This window comes from Camelus bactrianus, chromosome 1, assembly GCF_048773025.1.
Source record: "Camelus bactrianus isolate YW-2024 breed Bactrian camel chromosome 1, ASM4877302v1, whole genome shotgun sequence".
NCBI classification, from domain to species: Eukaryota; Metazoa; Chordata; class Mammalia; order Artiodactyla; family Camelidae; genus Camelus; species Camelus bactrianus.
The window spans coordinates 40,707,041-40,732,958 of NC_133539.1; the positions used below are offsets into that span (position 1 = coordinate 40,707,041).

At 37.6% G+C, this 25,918-nt stretch overlaps 2 protein-coding genes across 11 annotated transcripts in view; one reads left to right on the forward strand and one right to left on the reverse strand.

Annotated features, from left to right (window-relative positions):
- COL8A1 (collagen type VIII alpha 1 chain) overlaps positions 1-25,918 on the forward strand; it is a 497,220-nt gene that overhangs the window by 352,459 nt on the left and 118,843 nt on the right. The window contains exon 1 of one of the 10 annotated variants that reach the window (XM_045503838.2): positions 319-458. The exons of the other annotated variants lie outside the window; for them this stretch is intronic. The gene's annotated coding sequence lies outside the window, so the exon portion shown is untranslated. Of the gene's footprint in view, positions 1-318; positions 459-25,918 lie in introns of those variants that run through there. 10 annotated transcript variants of the gene reach the window in all.
- The window catches only part of FILIP1L (filamin A interacting protein 1 like), a 268,750-nt gene that overhangs the window by 182,667 nt on the left and 60,165 nt on the right, over positions 1-25,918 (reverse strand). The window lies entirely within an intron of this gene.

Below are 25,918 nucleotides of genomic sequence, written 5' to 3' on the forward strand. Positions count from 1 at the left end.
GTTTACACTAGAAAGCCAAAATATTTTCTCTGTAGTCCCTGAATTTCTAAAGGTTAGATGCCGTTAGTATAGAAACAGAATTGATCTATTTAGCTCTGGGAATTTCAAAGGCCTAAGATACAGCATGTGAGAGACCCAGCATTAAGTGTTTATTTTTAATGATTTAGTTTAAAATTTACCAATCCACTATACATGTTGCTATTTACTTACTAAGAGCTATTTTATTAGAAGGTAATGAATAACTTTGGGTTTTCTTTGTATCTATGTGCTCTGCTTTTCAAGGCCTGTCGATTGCCTAGACCTCGGATCCCCATGCAGAATTCCGCAGCTTACTGCTCTCACCTAGAAAACTGGAGAATGCAGTCATCCCTATACCACTGCTTTTCTAAGCATCAAACAAAATTGTTAAAAGTACTTGAATTTCTGGTGACACATACTCTAAGCTCTCTTTATACACAGTAAGTTCATTTTTCTTTGGAGTTGCTAAGAAGTGAGACTTAACGTTTTTATGCCCTCAGCTCTATCGCTCTTGGTTCATTTTTTCCTTCCAAGTTAGGCATCTTTACCACCAAGAAATAAGCTAATGGTGCACAGAATTAGGTAAGAAACTTCAAGAGAAAAGGAATCCTTTCCCAATGTTCAGGATTGCCTCATTGCAGAGAAAATTTCTATTACATTTTGTTTTATTCAGAGAATTTTTGAGTATTAGAACAAAGAGGCAAAAAGGAGCTATCTTGAGCTCTTGAGTTTGAAACAAGAGCTGCATTATGACCCTATTTTAGAAAAGTGTTGGCCTTCCTCAAAGCAGTGCTATGAACAGATTAGTGAATTTTGTATCAGGTATCTTTGGTTGCTTGTATTTTTAAACTCTCAAAATAGACACAAAGATAATTCTATAGAAACAATGATTTGCAGGTTAAAGAAAGAATATCTGATACTTTATAAAACTCTTACCTTTTTAATGGAGAAGGAACAGTAAAAATAGCTTGGATTCTAGGTCCATGCATGTGTTTGTGTGCATGTCTGTGTGTGTATTTGTGTCTGTCTGTCTCTCAGAGGAAGAGTGAGAGAAGATATGAGACAAACAGTTATATCCATCTTCTTTTTCCACAGAGAAGCTGTAATAGCTTGGAAACAAAAAATAATAAAAATCAAATGAAGATTTTAAATAAAAATAGGGAAAACCAGAGGGAAAGAATGGGATTCGAATAACTTTGGGTATCTCGGGAATCATACAGGTCTCTTGATTCAGGTGCACTAACATTAAGAGGGGAGAGCCCTGGCACTGCTCTATTGTGAAGAAAAGAGTAAACCTTCCATGGGTCCTCCCATGCATTGCCAGCCCCTGTTGAACCAGTGCTAAGTCCACTCTCAGCTCTTGGGCTTCGTCTGGCCTATATATTCATTCTTGTTCCTCCAGCTCAGCCTACATGCTTGTAATGGCATGGCTTTGTCAGAGTGTTAACTCCATTGCTTTGGAAAAGCCTGCAGTTCCAACAGTTGCACATACTGTTATAGAAATAGCATTGAGCATGATTTTGGAAAAATCTCATGTGTATCTTATATTGAGCCTGAGTATTCAAGGGTCCTTCAAAACATCACTCTGTTTTTCATTCTGTTAGCTTCATAGGTACTTCTGTAGGACAGACATAGGTGAAGGACACCCCGAAACTGGCCAAGCCCAGGGGAAAAGAAAGTGAGAGAGATTCCATTCTGCCTGACTTGGATCTAATAGATAGAAGACATAAGGATCTTTTTTTTTCGGTGTCATCATTTGTTTCCATCATTTTTGCATAGTTATTTTCCACTGCCCAGTTGTTATTTGCAGTGGAAAATAAAAAACACCAGTGAGTGAGCCTTAAGAAGCAAAGAAAATTGAGGTACTGTATCAGAGTCTGTGAAAATTAAAAGTTTGGAACTGAGGTCCCACCTCTGAGCTCATGTTTTTTTTTTATTACACTGTATTTGGCTGATGATCTGACATTACATGTACTGTAACCATTGGAAAGACAATGCAATCTCTTGCTTCCTAGGTTTCCTCTGGCATTTTTGCCTGTTGTTAGAATAGCTACACCTTTTCATGATTTTGGGGTGTTATAGCCATTTTAGAAAAAGAGAGGAGGGGACAAAAAGGAATTGATAAAGAGATGGCACCTGAAAATGGAAAGTTCACAGAAGAAAGTGAAAGTGGAGTATGTGTTACCTTCTGGCTCAGGCCAGGTGGTTGGGGTGGATGTCATGTGTGTCCCCAGTGCAGTCACCATTGCAGTGGTAATTCTCCCAGTTTAGCCTCTACAGAGTATTGTTCCTTGTTTTTCTATAGAGCTTGTCAAAATGCTATGACAACTGGCTGGTTTTATGCAAACAGAGCCTGGCTCTCAAGAGACAGTGTGTCTGAAAGTCAAACATGGATGGCAGCCATTGGCACGCAAAGGAGTCAGAAACCACAGATTGTTTTCTCGTTGGATGAACAGCTTAAAGCAACGTAAAGTTAATTGAAGAATTCCTTGAAAGTGAAGTCAGACTAAAAGAAATGCTCTAAGTCTATAATTTACTAAATGTGAAAGATCTGTAAGTGGTAGTGAGACTAAAAGTTTTGGGGGAAAAAAGAACATTTTTGTAAACAGATCTGGCTTGTATTATTGCCTAGGCAGTTTTAATTATTTGCTCTAATAATGTAGATCTGCAGAAGAATCTCTAATTAGGTAAAGCTTGATTTATGGAGTTGGCCTCATATAAACCATGATGTCATGGTGTGCTGCAGAAAATTATAGGCCTGGTCTTGCTGTTGAAAACTATTATTTCTAACTAGGACTACTCACACTCTGCATGTCTTACTCTTATGAAACCAAAGCATCCTGGGTTTTCGTTCTCAGTGCCCATTGCCCAGGTAAATTCAACATACATTAAACTCAGTAAGTAATTTATCAAATATATATATTTTTTAAAAACTGAGGAGGCAGGGGTAGAGTTTTGCTGCTAACTCTAGGAGTTAAATCTTTACTTGGAAACTTAGTAGAGAGGAACCTATGACTCTGCAGGAGTGGATTCAAGGACACGCCAGACTGTCAAAAGTAGTGTCTGTGTATCTGTCTGCCCCTCCCTCCCACAACCCTAAGCTCATCCTCCACTTTCCCTCCCCCTGCCTACCCACTACTTGGAAAGTTGTTTTAGTGTCATTGTTGCCTATTTCATCTGGCTTTAAATAAGAGCATGGGGCCGCTGTAACATTTCACCATGGTTCTTATTCCCTTTCCCATTGTTGTAGAAGCCTTGATGTGGGGCCAAGGCTTTTTCTTTGATTATAGGTCTGCTGATTATAATTTCCTAACAGTTCTCGTGCATTAATTATACCTTAATGATTGCATTTTCTTTAGTTTCTCATTTCAATTTTGTTAAAGCACAAGAAATAATTCAGAAGGAGTCCTAGATTTTTACAATTTTTTCCCATTCTTTTAGAATTGTCTAACCTACATCTGCTGTATTGCCATTTTAAGTGACTTACCTTTATAAAGTCTTCTCAAACTATTCAATGTATTTTGCGTAGAAAACAACTCCTGCCTTTCACTGTAATATTTCATCGACTTACATAATATTTGATTAAATTATGTAATTATAATTGCAAGTCCAACAGGCATAAACAGGTTTGGGAACAAATACAACTCTTTAAACTGTTAGAAGAAGTTGCAGGGGGCATACTGGAGAATAGCCTTCTCACCTTCAACATTCAGTATGTTTGGGCTTGGTCCCGGGTTAAACAAAGGGACAGAACTGGGCAAGTGGAGCTCTGAGGTGTGAGAAATTCTGAATCTGTGCTCTCCACATTCTCTTCATTTTATAGATCAGACCTGGGCTGGTTACCCAAGGTCATGAAACTAGTTGGTAGCCAAGCTTGATGCCCTGGGTTTTTCCATGACACCAGAGATGGACTGATATCCTAGTCCTTCACTGTGCTTGTCTGGCTGCTGACTGGACGCAGGTTTATAAAGTGCACTTAGATTTATTACCACAAAATATCTGTCTTGATGCTTACTTTACCCATAGTTTTTGCGTTACTAATTAACACATGTTTTCCTTTAAATTCTCCTCGGTATCAAAACTGATCTTTATTATAGGGAGTTAGTCCAGGTCATGAGAGTTATCGTTTCTGTCTCTCAATGACCATAATTAGTTAAGAGAGATAGCTGCATGGAAGAATTTTCCTGGTAGGATTTATCCTTCTCATCAGTTTATAGCGCTATACTGTTCATGGCTGCTTTTGTCCTCTAAAGGCAATTTTTTTAAAGGCATAAGCCTCTGAGACAAAGCTGCTTTGGGATTGAGGCAGGGCAGTAAGGTTTATATTATTTACTCTTAAAAGAACCATATGTGCTGACTTTTCTAATACCAAGTTGGAAAGATTTTTTTTTAAATCACTTTCCTTTTCCTGCTTCCCTCTTGCCCCAACCCCATCAGAAAAGATTTGATGTTGCCTAGAGTCAAAATGTACCTACACCTGAGCAGTTAAAAATCAAATCATGAGGATGAATATGAAGGAAGGAGGAAAATGTACTCAAATCCCTGAGTTAAATGGTTTTGTGTTATTGAACATTGTGTTTAGCTCTGAGCTTCCTGATAGACATGGCAAAACAAGACACTTGGGTTTGCATTATTTTTATTTGCTGAAGGGAAACATTTCAGGTTTTCCATAGAGACGTTGTTACCAGGCACTTTATTTTAAGCCAGTTACCCTTATGTAAGTGAAGCTAAATAACCTTCCAGAGTAGGAGGTTCATACACATGTTACAGTCAGAGAAGCCCTGCTATATAGTAGGGCTTCTTTAGAATCACAAGTAGAATGAGATGTGGCACTAGACCCAGTACGGTTCAGAGCCATACCCCAGGCACTGGTAACAGACTGTCAAGTGAGTGGGACTTAGACTTGATGAAGATGGAATATGTGGAAGATGGGTTTCTTCAAGGAGCTTCTCTTCTCACTGAGAAGAGAGACAGAGGATAGACTTCTGTCTCAGGTTACTGTAAATCACTATGGAGGGGAAAACTAGAATAAGAGGTGTCCTGTTTATACCCCATTTTTAAATAAATACTTTGTCAAACTTTCTTTAGTCAGAATTATAGGCAAGTTTATGCTGTATTTTATGACAGCAGGGTTATGAGAGAGAACTTTGGGCAGGGCTTCCAAACTTAAGCTGCCCGCAGCAGTCAGGCAGGTGCAAACAGCTGTTTATACAAAGGCCCAGGTACAAGACTACAGACCTATAGTGCACCAAAGGGCCAGTGTTCTCTCTCCAGGGGGCAGCTGCCTCCCACCTCCAGCTTACCGTCTTGTAAAAAAGGCAGATACACAGTTGACCACATCTTCTAGTATTTTGAGAGAACCTAGAAGTGTGGATTATTAAATTAAATCTCCTGATTGTAAATGTTGGCAACTCCTTTCTTCTGCTTACTCAAGCCAGAAGTTTTGGAGTTGTCCTTGACTTCTCTCTTCCTTTCAAAACCCACATCTAATCCATCTGGAAATCCTATTGGCTCTACCCTCAAAATATATTAGCATCTGATCACTTCTTCGTGATTTCCTGTTACACTACTACTGTAGCCCAAACCACCATCATCTCTCTCCAGGATTAGCCTCCCAGATGATTTCCTTTCCATGCTTTGTCTCCTACAGCAGAGATGTCTATTAAAGCACAAGTCAGATCATGTTGCTCCTCTGCGCACACCCTCTGGCTTCCCATCTCGCTCAGCGTGAAAGCCAAAGGCTTCCCAGTGCCCCATGAGGCTTTCTGACCTCATCTCCGCAGCCACAGTGGCCTCCTGCCTGTTCCTCAAATACCCAAGCTCATTCCTTCATCATGACCTTCACCCTTGCTGTTCCCTCAGCCAGCATGCTCTTTCCTCAGGTATTTCCATGGCCCATTCACCCCTTCCAACCCTTTCCTCAAAAGGCACCTTCTCCGTGAGGCTTTCCTTGGCCACACCATCTAAACTTGTAGACACACACACACACACACACACACACACACACACACACACACACACACACTCCCTCTTCCCTCTTAGCTTTGTTATTAGTACATATCATGATCTAATATGCTACATTTTTTTGTTTGTTTTTTACCTGTCTTCTACATTAGAAACAGTTTCCAAAACAGTAGGGACTTTGTACATTTTTGTGTATTTGTTCAGTGCTGTATACTTAGGATCTGGAAATGTGCCTCATTGTAGGCACTCAATAAATTATAGGTGCTTAATAAATGTTTGATGAATAAACGAATCTAAAAAAACAATTTTTTCAATTTAAGGTCAAACAAACTTCTTCAGTGGACCAAACCCAGCCTATACCCCTTTTGATTCAGGGTCAAAAAGGAGGGTGAACATTTCTTCAACTGTACCTAATAGCTTGAGAACAGACTTCATGACTGTGTCATGACACCTGCCCTGTTCAGGAAACAACAGAAGAGCTTTTTCACTCCACTCCTACACATTGTGTCCTCCTACTCCACCCTGCTGAACTTTAATGCATGCTTATTATTTTATGCATCAACACTGTTTTTTCCTGATACATTGCTGTTTAGAATCTAGAGATATTAAATGAATTAGTTCAGCCTCCTGTGTGAACTTCCATACCAGTGAAGGTGGGAAACATTTGAACAGTTTACTTGCTTTTTTACAACACAGAGTTCAGAGTTAGACAAGCAACGATTAAGAGGAAGAGTGCCACAAACAGAGGGAAAATCATATATAAAGACACTCAAAAATGTTTGATGCTTTGGAAGAGAGTAAGTGATACTAGAGTACAGAGTGAAGGAGAACAGTAGTAGGAAGAGGTGTTTGACAGGCAGGCAGGGTCAGATCTTGCAGGCCATGGTAAGGAGTTTGGATGTTGTTGTTCAGCCCAGTGAAATGACTCAGAACTTGTTACATTACTATAAGCTATTCATAATGGTAATTTTTTAATACAACTTTTTACTGAAGTGTGACATATTTACATCTTGGTGATGTTTTTCCAGCTAGTCAGTCAACTACTAGCAGTTATTTCATCACCTAGATTCCCTTTCTTCTGTTTCAAAAAAATTTTGCTTGGACCTAATTGGCTGAAAAAATATTGTTTATTTTCACATTTATAACTAAAATATCAAAATTAAATTTTAAATATCTTACTTAAATTACTAAGTGCATTTATTTGTACAGAAAATAAACTTTGTTTTAGTTACATAACACTGTAGATTTTGGTTATGATGACTGTTTAACAAAGGAAGGTTCCCCAGGCACATTCAGTCTTTTGCACTGTATCCACTTTAGTTATGTAAATAAAATGCTAAATAGTCATTCATTTTACTATTGCATTTGCAACCTTTGCCAGGGTACGATCACATTAAAATATACAGCATTTTTGCTTATAAAAACTTCTGTATATACTTAGATAATACCAAGTGTACATTAACTATCATTTTTGTAAAAGGTATAGCTTTTCCTTGAGCTCAAAGTTTATTCTAGCTTTAGTCTATATGTTCTCATCATAAAAAAAAGAGTCAAATCAAAAATTTGAGCAGTTTACTAACATTCTATAGAAGATAGACTAAGAATCTTTTAGAACCATGGTTCTCATGGTTTGATTTTTTTTTTTTTTTTAACTTCAGAATTCTGCAAACCAAACTAAGTCACTTGGAGGGATTTTGCAGCTTAGCGTTGGCTATTTAGTAACTATAAAAGGGCAAATTCTGAGTCATGATAACACTGAGATAGCAATCATCAAAGCATAATCAAGTTAAAGGTAATCTGGAAAGCCGAAGTAAAGACCAAGTGTTAGGATGATGTTTAGAAAGTGTTGAAATATACAGAGGCAGCCTAGGTGTAACATAAATAAGAAATGTAAGAAGAAAAATCACAACTCTTTGTCGCTTTCTCACAAATGATTTTCTTTCAGTAGCATGAAATGGTAATTACAGATGTAGAGAAATTCAAAACTGGGAAAGACATAGAGACACTATTTTACAGATGAGGAAACCGGAACCCAGAGAGCTCCAAAGACTTACTCAGAGTTAATGTCGGCTGAAGCTGTTATTTGGAACTCCTATTTTCTAGCTCAGTATTCTTTTATCTACTTTCCTGTGCATTTTTGACTCCATAGTCATTGAAGTTGTGCCAAAATAGAGTGAGTTGGTATGGATGAGGAAGAGAGCTGTCTGCCACCAGAAGTGAATGGTGTAGCAGAAGCTGAACAATGATTGCCTGACATGCATGTTGACTTTCTATGAAGGAAACTTGGGCTCAGAGTCCTCTAAGAGCTTTTCCAACTCTAATTTTAATGAGTTTAATTTTAATCATATTTGTAGTAGGGTAATTATTGTCCTCTTAACTTAACAAAAATTATTGTTTATTCTCATTCATGCATGTCTCATTCACTCTAGCCTTTTCTCAGAACCTTGTTTTCCCTTTGAGAGCACCTGTTCCGAAAAGCAGGCCAAGACTCCAAGCTCTGTGCACCACTTTTAATGATGAGTAATCATTGTACCCATAACTGATTTAACCTTATTTCTTAGCCTTACTTGAACTTTTGTGTACACCAGAGTAGTACATCAAGCATTGAAAGCTTCTGATCAAGAGTCCTGAAATTAACTTCTTGAATTTCTTGATATTAAATTGAATTTTCTTTTAAGGTAACAAAGATCATAGCTTTAAGTTGTTAGCATCAGTGGTCTAATTTAATACTTGCAACAGATGAATATGTGATTGAAGCAAGTGTGAATCATGTTATTTAAAAAAAAGACATGGTGGCAGAGTGATTTGACAGATCGTGCATGTTCCCCATTCTGGAGATTTATACTTTATATAGTTATGTAACTTACTTTGTTAGCTGACTTAGTGTCTACAAACATTTCTAATATTGATTGGGTGTAATTATAAAGGATATTTACTGAATCCAGGGATTGCATTTTGAATTTGAATCATTCATACGTTTGAATCATTGTAGTTATTTTAAAGTAGATTATGGTGAAATTATTTACTGTGCAACTGTATGGCCTAGTCTTGGCTTAGGAATGAGAATGTGTAGATTTGCATTACAATATAAAATGTGTGAGATAGGAACTCTGATTAGCAATGTATTTGCCATCTGATAATATTTGTGTGAATATAAATAGCTCTGCATTCTGCTTTATTCTGAATATAAAATTATCTCTGCCCATCCCATCTCATCTGTTTGTTTAGCTTTAAATCCTGTTTTTTTCCTACTATAATTTAGAAGGTGTTTTGCAGACATCAACATTTTTAGACTGTACTTAATGGCCATATTTATAGTGGGAATTTCCAGAAAACAAGTGATTCAGTTTCGTATGCCCTAAGTACCACCATTGTACAGTAGAGACTGGGATGCATTATTTATTGTTGTAGGTATGTGGGCACATTGGGGGCCCATCTCCATAGATTTAAAATTGGGTTTTAAAATTCTACCCTGTTAATCCTTGGGGAAGATTAGCAATATCCTTATTCCCTTCACTTCCAATGACCCTAGAGTGATTTGAGAAATGGTGTAAGAGAGGAAATGGTGGTAGTGTTACCACATATTATCATGGTGATCCAGTAAGGCAGTGAAGGACAGACTTTTTTTCAAACTGATGAAACTGAGCCTAACAAAGGAGAAGCCATGCTACAGGAAAGTTGAGTATATAATTGTTCAGAGCCACCATAAAAACAAAACCTGAGACCCATGTCTCCTGTTTCCTGTGCCAGTGCTTTTTTACTATTCCGCTCCACCCTTACTGAAAAGTCAAGCTATTCTCTATTTCCTTTCCAAGGCTGGTTGGACAGGGAGGTCAAGCTTAGTGTATTTGTCTCACTTTCTCCCAAGAGTAAGACCCCCTGGGGCACTGTTGACAAACTTCTGAAAAAGGTCTGGTAGTAAATATTTTAGGCTTTGCCAGCAGAATGGTCTCTATAGTAACTACTCAACTCTATCATTATCATGCAAAAGCAGCCACAGACAGTGCGTGAACAAATGAACATGGATGTGTTCCAATAAAACTTTATGGTCACTGAAATTTCAGTTTTATATATTTTTCACATGTCATGAAAAATTATTCTAATTTTGATATTTTCCCCCCAACCATTTGAAAATGTAAAAATCATTCTTGCGGTCTTTACAAAAACAGATTGTGGACTGGATTTTGAATCACTGGCCACAGTTTGCTAACCCCTGCCCAAGGGGAGTAAGTAATGAAATGTGAGGAAGACTATAGGTGTTAAAACATGAGGAGACAAAATATGATACATGAAGTACAGATGATTTAAGTGTGGTAGGGAAGATGACCGATGGGTATGCGAATGTTGAGATGCCCTGACCCTCAGTTCTATTTTAGATCATCTTAGTTGGTATTCGGTCAGGTTCCAGATTGGTTGTTTTTATTTACTCTTAAGTTTTATGAAAGGCAGGTTTTAACTGGCCTTAGGAAGAAAGGCAGAAATAAGAAGAGGACATGTAACTTAGAGTTTGCCATAAGGTATGCAGTGCCAGTAGAACATTTTATATGGAATGGCAGCTGGCGGTTTTCATTATTGGTGAATCATTGCGAAGTCTGTCTGAGGCAGGAAGGAAACAGCTAACTGTATTATTCCTCTTTTAGCAAAAACTAGCTCATGACATTGTAAGGCTCTCATGGAGTATGTTTTCTGCCATGCTGAAAGAATGCATAAAGATCTCTACTTTAATGACATAAAAGCTATACTAAGATTAAACTGAAAAATCCTGTAAACTCAAAACAGTAACAGACTATTTTTTTTAATAGTGTGAGTGATTTACATGCAGTTGAATATAGCTCTTCTTGCTCTTTAGGTTGGCTCACCTATAACAATTGCATAGATGGTAGTAGCGATTTATAACAAAGCAGCATCACTTATTATGATAATGATAGCACAATAACCATTTTTTGAGCTGCTCTTATCTACTGCTGCCTAACACACGTTATCTCATTTATTCCCACAACAACCCTGCAAGGTAGTTATTACTCTCCTGTTGAAGATAAATTGAGGCCCAGCCGCACAGGGACAGAGTACCATGGCCAAATCTGTCTCCCTGACCCAAAAGTTTATGCTATTTCCACTGTACCATTGCCGTGATAAGAATTGGTGGCACCCGCACCCCCACCCCAGAATTTGGAAAAACCATCCTCAGCTCTATTGCTGACTATTACTACTTCATGTTAATTTTACTCTGTGTGGTTGCTGTGCAGTAATAGAATGACTTCAGCCCCTTAAAACTTTGAAAAATCAAACCAGTCATGTCTTTTAACTTTTGTGGTTTGTGTGTCCATTCATTGCTCTTGAGTTTCTAGGCAGGCTGCTGCCTTGAACTATTCACTGTCTGAACTTGCCCTCAAAGAATTCTTCCTCCCACCCTACCTCTATCAAGTGACAACCAATGAAAAACCCACAGCTCGGCAGCTGCAATTCTGGAAAGCTTCCATTAAAGCCCTCATTCCCACATCCCCTTCGAAAATCACGGTTCCTGGAGCTTGCTGTTATCTTCTTGAAGGTCATGACTAATGCTTTGTAAAGCTTCCACTGCAAACACTGTCTGCAAGAGTAGGATTATTTAACTTGAACTCTGTGAGTTACCTTACCAACACTAAAATGTTTACTGCCCCTCAATTGCTCTACTCTAAATTCTTACCCAGTAACCTGCAAAGCACATAGTAGGATGGGATTGTTTCAGGTATTCAGTAGGAAAACTGGAGAGCTTAATAAATTTCAGAGAGTGCCTCTTTGACAGATCAGAACTGAATAAAAATTCCTGGAATATTGAGAATGTTAGGTGACTTAGCCCTGTTCTTGTCCTTCTAAATTTTATTATTTCCATGAATTGTGTTCAGGATTTAGAGTCAAGTATCCAGTATACCTGTCTCAGAGGAAGCAGTTTCATTTTTCCTAAATGTGGAGATATAGTGCAAAAGTGGCTGTTTTATGTTTGACTGAATGGTACCAAAATCCAGTTTTTAGCAACCGTCTCCTATGTGAATCAGGTTATTTAATCCAAATTTCTTTGAAACCACAACCAGACATACAGTATGGACATTTGATTGAAGAAATATGGTTGCTATTATTCACCCTGCAATGCTTTATTTTGCTTTAATACCCCATTAATACATTTAAGAAAAAAAGGTAAATTTGCATCCATTGAAATTGGCAAGACTGGATGCTGGTGATTAGGAACACAGGACTCTATCAAGAGATAATTTCCTGATCTCTATGTATCACAACATTGATTTTTCTAGACTGTTCCACAAGTATGTCCAGGAACTCAGGGAGAAAAAAAAAAACATGTGGGAGACAAATATATGCTAATGCATTACTTATTATCTGGAGTAAATCTATGCTCATGGCAGCAGTAAGAAGTTATATGGTCTGTATTTATTTACAGTGTGCAGGCTACAAAATGTGAGCATTCTGATTGGGTCCAGATGTAATGGAAAGAATTCACTAGCATTTTCACACTAGCTTTTGTGAGGTATGCACCTTTTAAATAAACATTGGTTAAAGGATTGTCATTTAGTTTCAATAACCCTAAAAGGTACTTTCTGTTGCCTAAATATTGGAGAAAATGATTTGGGGCCTCAAATCCCATCTAGCTTCCCTCAGAAAAATGTGTTTATAAAACTAGAGAGCTCTAAGTGTATTGGAAAAGTATTTGTACTAACACTCATAAAGTCAGAGGATAAATCTAAGAGCATTTTGATGTGATCAGTATTTGTAAAGCCTCAATTATTTTTATGGAATTAAAGTAAATTTCTTGAATTTTTGGGTAACCAAAAATAAGTGAAGGTCATTCTTCAGAATAATTTTTAGTGCTTGCACCCAAATTTTAGGGAAATATTGTAACTTTCCTACAAAAAAAGCATGGATTATCTTTACTTGAAAGCTCAACATCCACTTAATCTCTTAATTAAAGGACCTTGCTGAATATATGTGAATTGGTCTCACATCTTCCCTACTCCGTTAGGTAATACAGGATGGAAGGAAAATATGGTGTGTAATTCTGGGAATGACACTGGAATGACAGCCTGCCCTATTCCTGTCATATGTACTTAGAATTCCAGGGATTGGAATTCCATATTGTATATAGGGTCATTCTGTTGGGATTCCTGAAAGAATGCTGGGAAGACTCTGGAGTTTCTGTAAACAGAGATTTTAGAACAGCATAACATTATTTTCATTATTATAATGCCCTCAGGGTCCATCCAAGTTGTCACAAATGGCCATTTAAATTGTTTCTTTATTAGGCAAAGTTTTAAATATAGAGAAAACTGGAGGAAAAAGAACCCCCATGACAGCAGCAGTCATCAACTCATGATCTTCTTTGTTACACATATACCTTTTTTTCCCCACACTGGATTCTTAGGAAGCAAATCCCAGACATCATATATCCGGAAAAGATGAAAACTCTAATTCAAAAAGATACATATACCCCAATGCTCATAGCAGCACTACTTACAGTAGCCAAGACGTGGAAACAACCTAAGTGTCCATCAACAGATGAATGGACAAAGATGTGTGTGTGTACACACACGCACACACACAATATAATATTACTCAGCCATAGAAACGAATGAAATATTGTCATTTGCAGCAACATGGTTGGACCTAAAGAATATCTTACTAAGTGAAGTGAGTCAGATAGAGAAAGACAAATATTATATAATATCACTTATATGTGGAATCTAAAAACAATACAAATAAATTTATTTACAAAACAGAAACAGACTCACAGACATAGAAAATAAACTTATGGTTACCAAAAGGGCAAAGGTGGAGGGGCATAAATTAGGAGTATGGGATTAACAGATACACACTACTATGTATAAAATAGATGAGCAATGAGTATTTACTGTGTAGCAGAGGAAACTATATTCAATATCTTGTAATAACCTGTAATGGAAAATAATCTGAAATATGTGTGTGTGTATGTGTGTGTGTGTATACATATGTATATGTATATATATGTATATAACTGAATCACTTTGCTGTATACCTGAAACTAACTGTTTTAAATCAGCTATACTTAATTTTTAAAAAATCTACAAGTGAGTTCATGGCAACAATAAATAAAAAGCTACTACATGCATAAGAAGGAAAAGCTTTTTTTTTTAAACAGTAGAATGCCAGTTAACAAACATGGAGTGAATGATAGCTTAGAAAATTACTGTCTTTTAATTAATAGTTACATTGATTCAGGCAAGAAGTATCAATGGATGCTAAAACTAGAAAGTAAAAGGTAGTGAGGAACAAGATTAGTACATAGCTCAAAGAATCTCTCTACAGATTACCTACTAATAGTCATGGGAAATATTAGCTTTAGAGTGGAGAGGCCTGGTAATGACACCTTAACCAACTGATCAAAATTACCATCACCAATAATAAAACAGACTGACTTCATGTGCCTCTTGCTCTTATGCATCGAGAAAGACATCTGTGATATTCTTACCCCCAAAATACGTAATTTAATATTAAGGAAATATCAGACAAACCCAAATTAAAAGATACTCTTCAAAAATGTCAGTGTCCTGAAACACACACAAAAAAGCTGAGGAGATATTTCAGATTAAGGAAAACCAAAGAGATACGAAGACTAAATGTATGTGTGATCCTAGATTAGATCCTGGACTAAGAAAAAAATTGCAGCAAGAACATTATTGGGACAGTTGGTAAAATTAGAAAAAGTTCTGTGGATTAAATAATATTTGTGACTATGTAAGTTTCCTAATTTTTATTGTACTGTCATTAAGTGATTATCTATGTTCTTAGGAAATACACATTGAAATATTTAGGGGCAAAAGAACATGATGTCTGCGACTTAATGGCTTAGAAAAACAAATGTGTATATGGAAAGAGAGAATAAAAGACAAAAGCAGCAAATATTTAACAATTGGTGAATCTGGGTGGAACATGTAAGAGTTTTTTTGTGATATTCTTTCAACTTTTTTCTCAAGTTTGAAGTTATTTCAAAATTTAAAAAATTTAAATGCTTAAACAAAGCAACTTCACATATATTCATATACACACACACAGGATTGTCTTCACTTTAAAGCCATGTAAAAATACAGAAGTCTGCGAGTCATACCTAAAGATGGACTGAAGAATATAAAATGTTTTCTCCCAGCAGTTTTCTACAGAAATCATTTAACTAGCTATTTTTGTGTTAAAATTATGAAATTTATAAAAGTTTGATAAATACAGACAGTTTCCCAAACCTCTGTAAAGAGAGGCAAACCTGCATTTGTTTTAGCTCTGTTATGGTAAGAGTTGCTGTATCTGTCTGGCTTGCTTTGCAAAGTGCCTCACATTGAGCTGTGTGTGAGTACATGCTTACATGTTTTCAAAGAAAATGATGATGATGATTATCTGCCCCAAAATACAGATTAAGGCTTTTGCAGAACTGAGGCTCTACTTCAGATCTCTCTACCAATTACCTAAGTAAATTTTCAGACCATGTGAAGCCAGATTTTAGATCTGCTCTTTCCACTAACTGGCTCTGAACTTCTTGGGTTTTTCCTTTTGTCTCTTTTCCTGTCATTAAAATATAACTTTAGTAGGAATAATAAGAATAGTAATGAAGTAATGAGTATATTATTTTGAGCTTATCCAGAAAATATTGCTTTACTGATCGTAAAAAAGAGTAAAGTATTCAATTATCCAAAAGCTAATTAGCCATGACCCTATCTTGCCCCTTCTTCATCTTCTTCTTTTTCTTCTCCTCCTCTTTCTTTTCTCCTTCTTCTCTCCTTCCTCCTCTTTCTCCTTCTCTTCTTCCTCTTCCTCCTTTTCTCACTCTCTCTCTCTTTTTTTTTTTTACCATTTTTTACTTACACAGAATTAGAGTAGGAAGTGGAAACAAGCAAAACTAGTCAGATGTGTTTTCTTATAAGTAGTTGGGTTTAATTTAAAAATTAGCAGACATTGTAATGGCAGAAGATTGGAAATAACTTAAATGTACTTACATGAGGACTGTTTAATACTGGTGGAATACAGTGCTTCCATAAACAAAGACTGGAAATGTCTTTATGTATTGATGTGGAAAGAGCTCCGAGGCATACTGGTTAAGTCCAAAAAGCACAGTACAGAACAGTCTACATTGAATGCTACCATTTGCATATAATAAAAAGAGGAAAGAATATATATGCATATGTATAAAATGTCTCTGAAAAGATACACATGCACACATGATTGTTTGCCTAAGGAGATAAGAGTTTGGTGTTGGAGCACAGATTCATTAACTTCAGCATTAATAGTTGTTGAAAAACTCTTAAATTAAATGCTTATAGAAGAAAATAGGGAATTGTACTTTTCAACCCTGTTTTAATGCTATAGAAATTGCTCTCCTAAAATGATAGTTCATCAAAAACAGAGACACTCCAAGGTCTTTCATTGTAATGATGCAAACTATTATGCATTTTATCTGATTGAGCTATTCTGATTCAGTTATTAGCTTGATCTCAAAAAACTCATCATTTTTTCTTAAATGTTCTTGGTCACAAGAGTACATCCTATGAATGAACACAAGACTCATCTAGTACAGGATTATTAAAGAGCTGAAAAATATAAAGCTGATTTCAGTAGAGTTGTACAAAAATGCCAATTTAGTTTTAGACCCCATGGAAAGTAGAAGGGTAAAAAGTATTTCAAGTTAGTGTAAGACTAGTGTAAGTATCTCAGGAAAGCCAGAAACCAAAAAAGACCTAGAAAATTTTTAGGAATCCAAAAGAATCTAGAAGAACATCGTCCATGGAGTTGATGTTTTAATATATCACCCTTTTTTTTCAACCAAGATCTCATACTTCCCTTAAACAGGATATTGAATGGCACATAATAATTTTTTCCCTTAATGGTTCTCTTTGTAGTTAAAAGCTTTCTTTATCAATCCACCTGCATTTTATAAGTGGATAAATAGAATTACTCCAAGCTGTCTGAACACTTCTTTTTTTCCCCTGCGTCTGCCAAAGTCAGTGAGAAGTAGGAACCTAAGACAGTCTCTGGAATAGGTAACCATGTGTTACCACTAACAATATAAAATTTGACAGAAACTCTTCTTTGCTTATTTACATACTTAATGGTTTTCCTGTTTAACTTCTTCTTTAAAAAAAATCATTATTATTCAAATAAAGACTATCATCTGGCCATAAGTAGTATATTAAAGCTTTGTTCACTGAGAATTATTTATATAGTTTCAGTTAATCACACTGCATTTTTATAGGGAAGCATACACAGATGTGACAGTGGTTTTGGAAACAACTTAGGTAGCTTCAAGAAACATCTGCACATTTTCCAATAGCCTGGGTAACTAAGTAGTGACTCTGTACAGCCTTCTCTGCAACTGCTCTTTCCTCCCTTCCTTTTTTCAGCACATCTAGATGATTAATAAACTGCTGTGTATATGCATTCTGACAACTGTGGGGACTGTGAGGGTTGACAGTACGCACATCACCCTATGTTATTATCATGAAACACCTCATTGGATGCCCTATACAAAATGGTAGTTGGCATTTTGAGAGATTGGTGCTGGGAACTCTGTGGGACTCTTCCCCATCATGGTTACGTTGATATTTTCTCAGGTCATAGCGTCAGTGGCTGAGTCGGTGTCCTCTTGAGTTTGGATAATGATTTTAAAGAAATGATTCTTTTATCTTAGGGAAGAGAGAATAGTCTCATTTTAAAAAGTAAAGTCTCATTATCTTAAAATGTAAAAAGACTGTTTTAACAACCATTTTGTTCATTCCACTATGAATTCTGCTGACAGACCTTTCCTAAAGCATGTCTCTACTGCCAGATCCCAAGTTTCATAGTTACCAAAGTTGACTCTGTATGACCTGTTACACTTTCCATAGACTGTTGGATGTGATCACAGAAGGGTGATTGCCAAGGTTTTATTTCAACTCAGATATGACTAAATGTAAGAAATCACTTACTGACACCTTTATTCTGTCTGCCCCTCCCTAAATCACCATTTTGGGAAAAAGTTAAAGGATCTACAAAATGGTCTGCCTGTGTTCCAAGTTAATTTTGAGAATGGCTTTTTATGTCTGGTTTACAGTCTCTTTAAAAAAGCGAAATTATGATGGAAACACTGTGATATCCTAAGCTGTAACAAATGAGCTGTTCTTAAAGATAAATGTACCTTCATGTCTATGAAGCTAAATATTTATTTTCCAGATGATTTAATGTATCTTTGTTCCTTTCCACACTGAGCTTTTTCTTTCTGTGCATCCCTTCATCTCCGAGCTACTTTTTTGTAGCCGTGTTATATCAGTGTTTTGTGATGTTACAAAAAAGCAAAGAGTTTGAGGTCAAATTTTCCATTACATACCTCAACAAGAATGCCAGGGAACCTAGCCAAACTAAGTCTACAAAAAATAAAAATTACAGGAAAGATGATTCATTAGTCAACAATTGCCCTACCAAAAAAATAGAATTTGTTATATGGATTGGATTTTGGGAGTGGGGAATGAGTGCAGACAGACAGCCCAGCTCTGGGGTGAAATGGGGCATTTCATGCCAATATGTAGCATGGTTTTAGGTCTATTGGGGATCTTTTTAAACTGTAAACTTCAGGGAAAGAATAATTGATTTTGTGCCTTGATTTCTCCCAGTTTGTTTCTTCTTTCAAAATGATAGCCTCTCCGTATGCTGACCCCAGCTACAATTTGATTTTAAAAATAGTGTCAGAGGAAAGACAATAGAAAGACACAGTCTACAGCTCAGGAACTGTGAGGGCATGTGCCATTCCTTCCTCTACTCTCTGTTACACGGTCTCTGTCACTTCCTTTTCCTCTAACATAACTCTCCTTCTGCATCCTTTTTTTTTTTTTTTTTTTTTTTTGCCATAAGCTCAGGATCTTGATCCTTTCGTAAAATATTGTCAGATCAGTAGAAATGCAAGACATTTGTCTTTAACTTATAATTACATATTAAAGGAGCTGAGAAGGGCAAAAAATGTGACACTGAAGGAAAAACTTACTTAATGAAATCAGAAAACACCCCCCAAACTCCAAAACAAACAGAATTATCTGATTGTAGAACTTAGTACGGTAAATGTCAAACTCAATGTGAAGCTTCATTTTTTTAGTATTCTAATGAGAAAACCAGCCAGTAACAAATACAGTTGGCTCTGTGACCAACCAATAATGGACACTGTGAACTTTGTTATCTAATATTTTATTAGCCAGCCCCTAAGCACCATCATGCAATAAAATGTTCAAAGCAGTGACCCAGGGTGTTACAGGATTGTTGTGCACCTTGTGATTCGTCAGAGATGATGTTAGAGTCCTGTCTCATTTTACTACTAAGTGTGTTTTTAATTCTTTGAAAATTGGTACTCGTGTGGTTCAGGCACTACTAACCAGAGTACATAGTTAATCAGAACAATTCCAACCATACTGGATGACACTGAATTTACTGAAGATTTTTGTTGCCTTTTATGGAGAACATGAGGGGAAAGTAGAGAATGGGTTTTTTTTGTGTTTTATTTTTTCTTTCCTTTGCCAAAAAGCTGATAACCTGGTTGTTATTACAATTTCATCTACACAGAGGGACAGCAACATAAGAAATAAACTTTTAAAAGTTCCTAATAATTGAGAACTTGTAAGAAGCTGGGACAGTTCAAGAAAGTAAGTGGAGAAGAACACTTATTTTGAAGGAGAGGAATGAAGCCAAAGTTCCCAGACTTTGACAACTAGGGCAAATGTAACAAGTCCACATTCATTGTGGAAAAATATGAAGTCCTCCACTTTTTAAGAAGAAAACTGGACTGCATGAACAGAACCAAGGAGATAAGGGCTTGACTTAGCTTGTACCGGTCAGACTCTTCTGTACTCATCTCCCCTCACTCCGTCTCAAGGTCAATGACAGACCACCCAGCCGAGACAGTTTTTAGAAGAGTACTAATGGACGCAAGCATCCTAGGTCTCAGATGGAAAAGAACTACTCCCCAGTCCTCAGCGCGCAAAGAGGCTTTATCCAGGCATTTTTTACAGTCCACTTATTTTTCACCCCATTCTACCTTATCTGTACCACACCCTCCACATGCACTCACACACTTAGGAGGAAGGAGAGGGGAAATATGCAAAAACTACCTTAAGTAAGTTTTCTTCCCCTATAAAAGATTGTATTTTTTCTTTTCAAATTCTATCTTTGCTCTTTTCAGTTGTATTAAAAATTTATTTCCTTGGGTTTTAAATCTCATTTTGTTCAGGTTTATAGCTGCTCAGCAATCTCTAATGTCTCTTTTCTCTCATCCACACTCTCGTTTCTCTATTATGACTACTTACGCAGGCCAATATGATGTTTTTATACTATGTAAGGCAGGTTCCTCCCAATCCCATCATACTCCCAGACCCCATTCATTCAACCATCTAACCGTCCATCCATCCATTTTAGTCAGTCAGTCAGGACTTTGAGATTTACATTCCTGGAACTGATTATGATATATTGAATTTGTAAACAACTGTTTTCTGCTTTGTAAAATTTTTAAAGAGAATGTGCTTTAGAACAGAATAGATCTAGTTCAGATCCTGTGACCTCGAGCAGGTTACTTGCCTCATCTATTCATTTAACAAATATTGATTGAGCATCTTCCATGTGCCACTATTATGCCTGGCATGACAGATACAGTTGTTTACAAGACAGACATGATCTTTCTTCACCTCACTGAGTTTGTACTTCAGTTGGGGAAGCCAAAGGAAAACAAGCATTCAAATAAATATTTCAATCATAGTAAATATAGAGAAGAAAATACACAGGGGAGTTTAACAGAGTCAAAGGAGCAGGAAAGACTATTTCGTGAAATAATATTTAAGTTGAGGCTCAGAAAATAGGTAGGAGTTAGCCCAACAAAGAGGGAGTGTAAGAGTATCACAGGCTGAAGGCTGACCTTTTCCAAGATCCAGAGTCAGGAAGGAACTTGGTCCAAAAGATGAATGAGAGAAGACAAGCTAGAGTAGAGGCCAGTGAGTGAGAGGAAAATGGAAAGATAACAGAGGTAGGGGAGCCACTGTAGACACTGACAAGAGTTTTGGTCTTTTCTAATAGCACTGAGTAGCCACTGAAAGCTTTTTTGTGGGGGAAAAATATGATCATATTCCTGTTTGAATTACTCATGTTTTGTCTCATCATACAGTGGATTAGAGGAATGCAAGAAGGAAACCAGTGAAGCTAATGATGTTTTCCAGGTGACAGGTGATGGTGGCAGTCAATGGGGAAATGAATGAATTCAAGACAGATTTAGGAGGTAGAGTTTTCCAGACTTGGTGGCTCCCTGGTTTGGTGGCATTGCAGAAGAAGGAAGGGTCACTGATAATTTCCAGTTTCTGACATGAGGTGCTGTTTCTCGACATGAGAACTTTTGGAAGTGAGCCTAGCCTGGGGTGGGGTGGGATGGGGGAGGGAGGAGTAGATCCCATGTTCAGTTTTGGTCATGTTTGATTTGAGATATTTGTGGTTCATCCAAATGGAAATGCCATGCAGGTAGTTATAAAAACAGATTTGGAGCTCAGAAGAGATGTCTAGGCTGGAGATATAAACTGAGTCATCAGTTTATAGATGATAGTTAAAGCCACGAGTATGGACAAAATCCACCTAGGAAGAGAGCGTGTTTCCAGAAGAGGGCCCAGGAAGCCTCTCTGAGCCACAGTTGTTTCATCTTTAGGATGGAAGTAATGCTATATATAAAATAGACAGACAACAAGGATGCAATGTACAGCACAGGGAACTATATTCATACCTTGTAATAACCTATGATGGAGAAAGAAAAAAAATTTATATATATAAATGAATCACTTTGCTTTACACCTGAAACTAACACAACACTGTAAATCAGCTGTACTTCAATTTTTTTAAAATAGCATGGAAATCGTGCTCTATCTGTGCAAAGAGGTTGAGAGGCATATGTTTAGCACAGAACCCTGTGTCCAGGTCATAGTAGGTACTCATAGCCATTATTACTATGTCTGGTAAAACCTGATGACCTCATTCTCCGGGATGAGTTGGCACTAAATGGCAGAGAGGAGAGTGGAGAAAAGTGAATGAATGCATGGGAAATGAGCATGAATCTATAGGGACATGCCTGTAAAATCAGAGATCATAACATTGGCTTTTACTGTGCCAGTATGTTAGAATTTTTTTTCTAATTTTTATTTTCTAGGCAGCCCTCTTTTTGCAAATAAGCTTTTACATTTTTTGCCCTGAAAAAAATCACATCTTCATTTTTCTTAAATGGGACTTTTGTACCCAAATGACTTTTGAGGCTGCCACCAGCTTCATCATTTTGGCAGGTTCTCATCATCGTTGCTACAGTCACTGACGGATTTGTTAAGAAATATCTAAACGTTCTTTTGGTAACATTATTTTTAGGAAGGCAAATCCTTTCCATTTCCAGACAGCAGCCTAGTTGTAGATGTGGGGAGACCGCAGAGCTATAACACACTGCACATGTGGATGAGACTGTCTGGGCTTCTTGGCATTACTAATGATGATAATGATCCCGCTTGGTGGAGGCAGACCCTCCCTGCAGCTGGTGTCCTTTCTGCACAGGGATGAGGTCATTTGGTGGGGAGGGGGGACAATGGAGCTGGGAAGGATGAGAGAAGAGGAGAGGAAGAAGCTGTCACATCTGCGTTCTTGGTGGAAAAATAGAAACATATTCGCCACATGCTTGCTTTGTTTATTTATTCATGCAGAAGGGGGAATGGAGAGGCGAGGGAATGGTGAGGAACTGTTACACGGTGACAGCGTGGTTTTCCCCCAAATCTACGCAGTTACTAGTGTTCACAGTAACAAGCTAATCAAATCTCCAGGGCACTGATAACCCTATGAATCTAATCTCTAGAATATTTGAAACTGCTCAGAACAGACTATTACAGCAGTTTAGATCCCAGTAGCTCCTTTAGAGTTGTATAAAAGCCTAGTTCTGGACACTCCACACCTCCTTCTGCCTCATATGTGTCTAAAAACAGAGAAATTAAGAATAATCGTTCCTTTGGCAGTGTAGATCAAAGTGTCAGATTGTTCTTCATCTACTTCTCAATGTCATCACTAAAACCAAATAAACAGCCTTTTTTCAGTTTAGCAGTAGTAATCTAGCTGGTGCACCATAGGTTTATTTCTAGAACTTGTCTACACGAAGACTGTGTCCCCAGGGTTTGCGGTTGTTGTGAAAGTTGGTTGTAGTTGAGGGGTTTTATAAGGCGGGGGCTCAGTAAAAGAGGGGTCACTTTGGCATCGCCCTGGCCTGGGCACAGTCACCTAGTCACAATGAACCATTTGGTCTTATCTGCTCAAGGTAATAGAAGTGAGTCAACTCTGATGGAAAATACTAAAGGTGCTCTCAAGATGTTCTTGAACCCATCAAATGCCAGGCCAGGTCTGTTTAGCCTTTGTAGCCTGAGTGCCTCAGTGTAGCCAGGGCCTAACACAGTGTAAGTGCTCAGTGAGTGGTGAGTGTGCAGGTGACCAGTGCGCCCATATCCCATGGTTCAGGAGTTCTGCTGTTAGCAACTGCAGTGACTATGAGTAGTTATGTGGAGGAAAAATAATATTTTCTCCTAAAAGCTGGAGAAAGGGGCTGAATTATTTAAAAGTAAACGTAATAGATGACTCGCAGTAGTGCTCCTGACTTGAGTTTGTAGGATATAACATAAAGAATACTTGACTGGAGGCCCAAACCTCTCAAGCCACTAGAATTTCTCAGCCTCAATTTCTTGGTTGGTAAAATAGGGATGATACTTTCTCTGCCTGCCTCTTAGGGTTATTATCAGGGTTAAATCCTATTAAGAATGTGAAACTAATAAGAACTATATAGGGTATAAGGTGGTGTTAATTGACTTCTTTTGAGATTACTATGTCCTTTTTTAATTCCTTGAAGAAAAGCTTCTTCAAAAGCGTATTTATTGGTGCCATTGTTGTTAATTGTTGTTAATCTCTTTTTAAATTTAATTTATTTTTTAAATGACAGTGCTTTATAGAAAGCTTTTATGACTTAGCTCTAAATTTTATGTATTTAAAAATCTGAAGTATCTGGTCCTCCTTGAAAAATACCATTATCATTAATAACCTCTGAAACCAGCCAGGGTAATGAAGCTATTAACTACACGTGAGTAAGTGGTCACAAATGAAACATTGTCATTACCACATATAAATTCTTTCCCTGTAGCTGGGGCCTCAACAGACAATGATTCAACTGCAGGTATGTGTCATGGGACAGTAGAGTTTTGTCCTGGAAAGAACACAGTATATAAAATCAAGAAACAATGAATTCCTCAGCCATTTTCTAGGGATGGCCTTAAACAAATCATTTCACCTCTCTTAGCCTTCCTCGTTTCTTCACTGAGAGAGCATTTAATGGTTCTCAGTCAGGGCTTTCCTTCTCTCCCCAGAAGGCATCTGAAAAGAGGGAGAGCATTTTTGGTTGTCAGAATGACAGGGTGGCGAAAAATGATGGGGTGGAGGTGTGGTGCTGGCACTTAGTGGACAAAGGTAAGTCTGCTAAGTTTTCTACAGTGAGGAAAGCAGTCTCATGAAAGGAAGAATTGTCCCCTTACAGCATAAATTTGCCCTCTTAAGAAACACTGGGTCAGAGCTTTTGAGAGTGAAAGGGGACACAATAATACGGAACTGTCTTAGGCAAACTGGGATCTAAGGACCCCCTCGCCACAGTCCAAGTCCACTTTTGCTTGCACCGTCTTCCTCTGTTCTTGTCCTGTCCTCCTCTCAAATGACAAGATCCCAAGGACTTTGCTAACAGCCGTTATGGAAGGGGACAGACAAGTCTGGACCACATACCTTCTTCCATTTTCCCAGTTTCACCAGGAAAACTAGCCGCAGAGTTAAAGTTAATTCACTTATTCATCCCTGAGTTTAGCTATGCTTTAGTCACAGAGCCCCTGTTATTTCTCCCCTTCCCTCACCCTCAGAGCCTTGGGCACTGCCACCACCACTCCAGTGTGGCAGCTGTCCAAAGCAATTGTTTGGAGTCCAGAGACAGGGAGGTGGGGGCAGTGGAGAGAAGGAAGGGAGAGTAGAGCCAGCTCTTCCCTTCAGCTGCAGCTAACCAAAGCAAGCTGCCAACACAGACAGCTCAGCTCCATTGCAGGCCACCCTGAAGCCATATCTGGGTGCAGAGTTATTGTGACACATCTCACCGTGGGGTGTGAGGAGAGAAACTGTGCATGGCAAAAGAGGTGCCAGATGATTCTTAACACTACTTTTTTGGACTGCCATTTAGAGAGGGAAAATAAAACCCAAGTCAGGAATCCTTTCCGCTCTGTTGACACCTCTGCTGAAGGAAGCCTTCAAGTTCAGGTGGGCTTTATGTTTTTCAACTTCTGTAGGTGGACAAAGACTGGGATTCCAGAATTTCCTGTCTAGCCCCAGGTTTTTCTCCTAGTTAAATTTACTTTCAGCTCCTTAAATTGTATTTTCTCTTTAAAGAAAATCTGTTGTGCAGTGTTGTATAAGGCTTGACATGATGGTCTAAACTAATTGCTTAAATATGGACTTGGACAATTGTTGAAAAGCACTTTTGTTTGTCATGGAATGAAAGTGACCACATACACAATAGTCTGTTTTCAAAGTTAAATGGATTATGTCTTAAAGAGAATAAAAGAGCATAGCCAAAAAAAAAAAAAAAAAAAAATCAGACCTAAATTTGTTAGGCCAAAATAAAGTTGATGTCTGAATTCAACTGGAAAGAACTGTAGAAATTTGCTTCTTTTACCAACAGACAGTTCTCTTTTCTCTTTTGTTTCTTTTACCTTCTCACCCTAGTATTTGAAGTTAAGCCTTTGGGAACTTGTTAACTTTTCTACATCATAGAAAAGTAGCAAGTATAAGCTGCGGTAGCAAACAGACCAATGTCTTCTTTCATTTAGGACTACCTCCG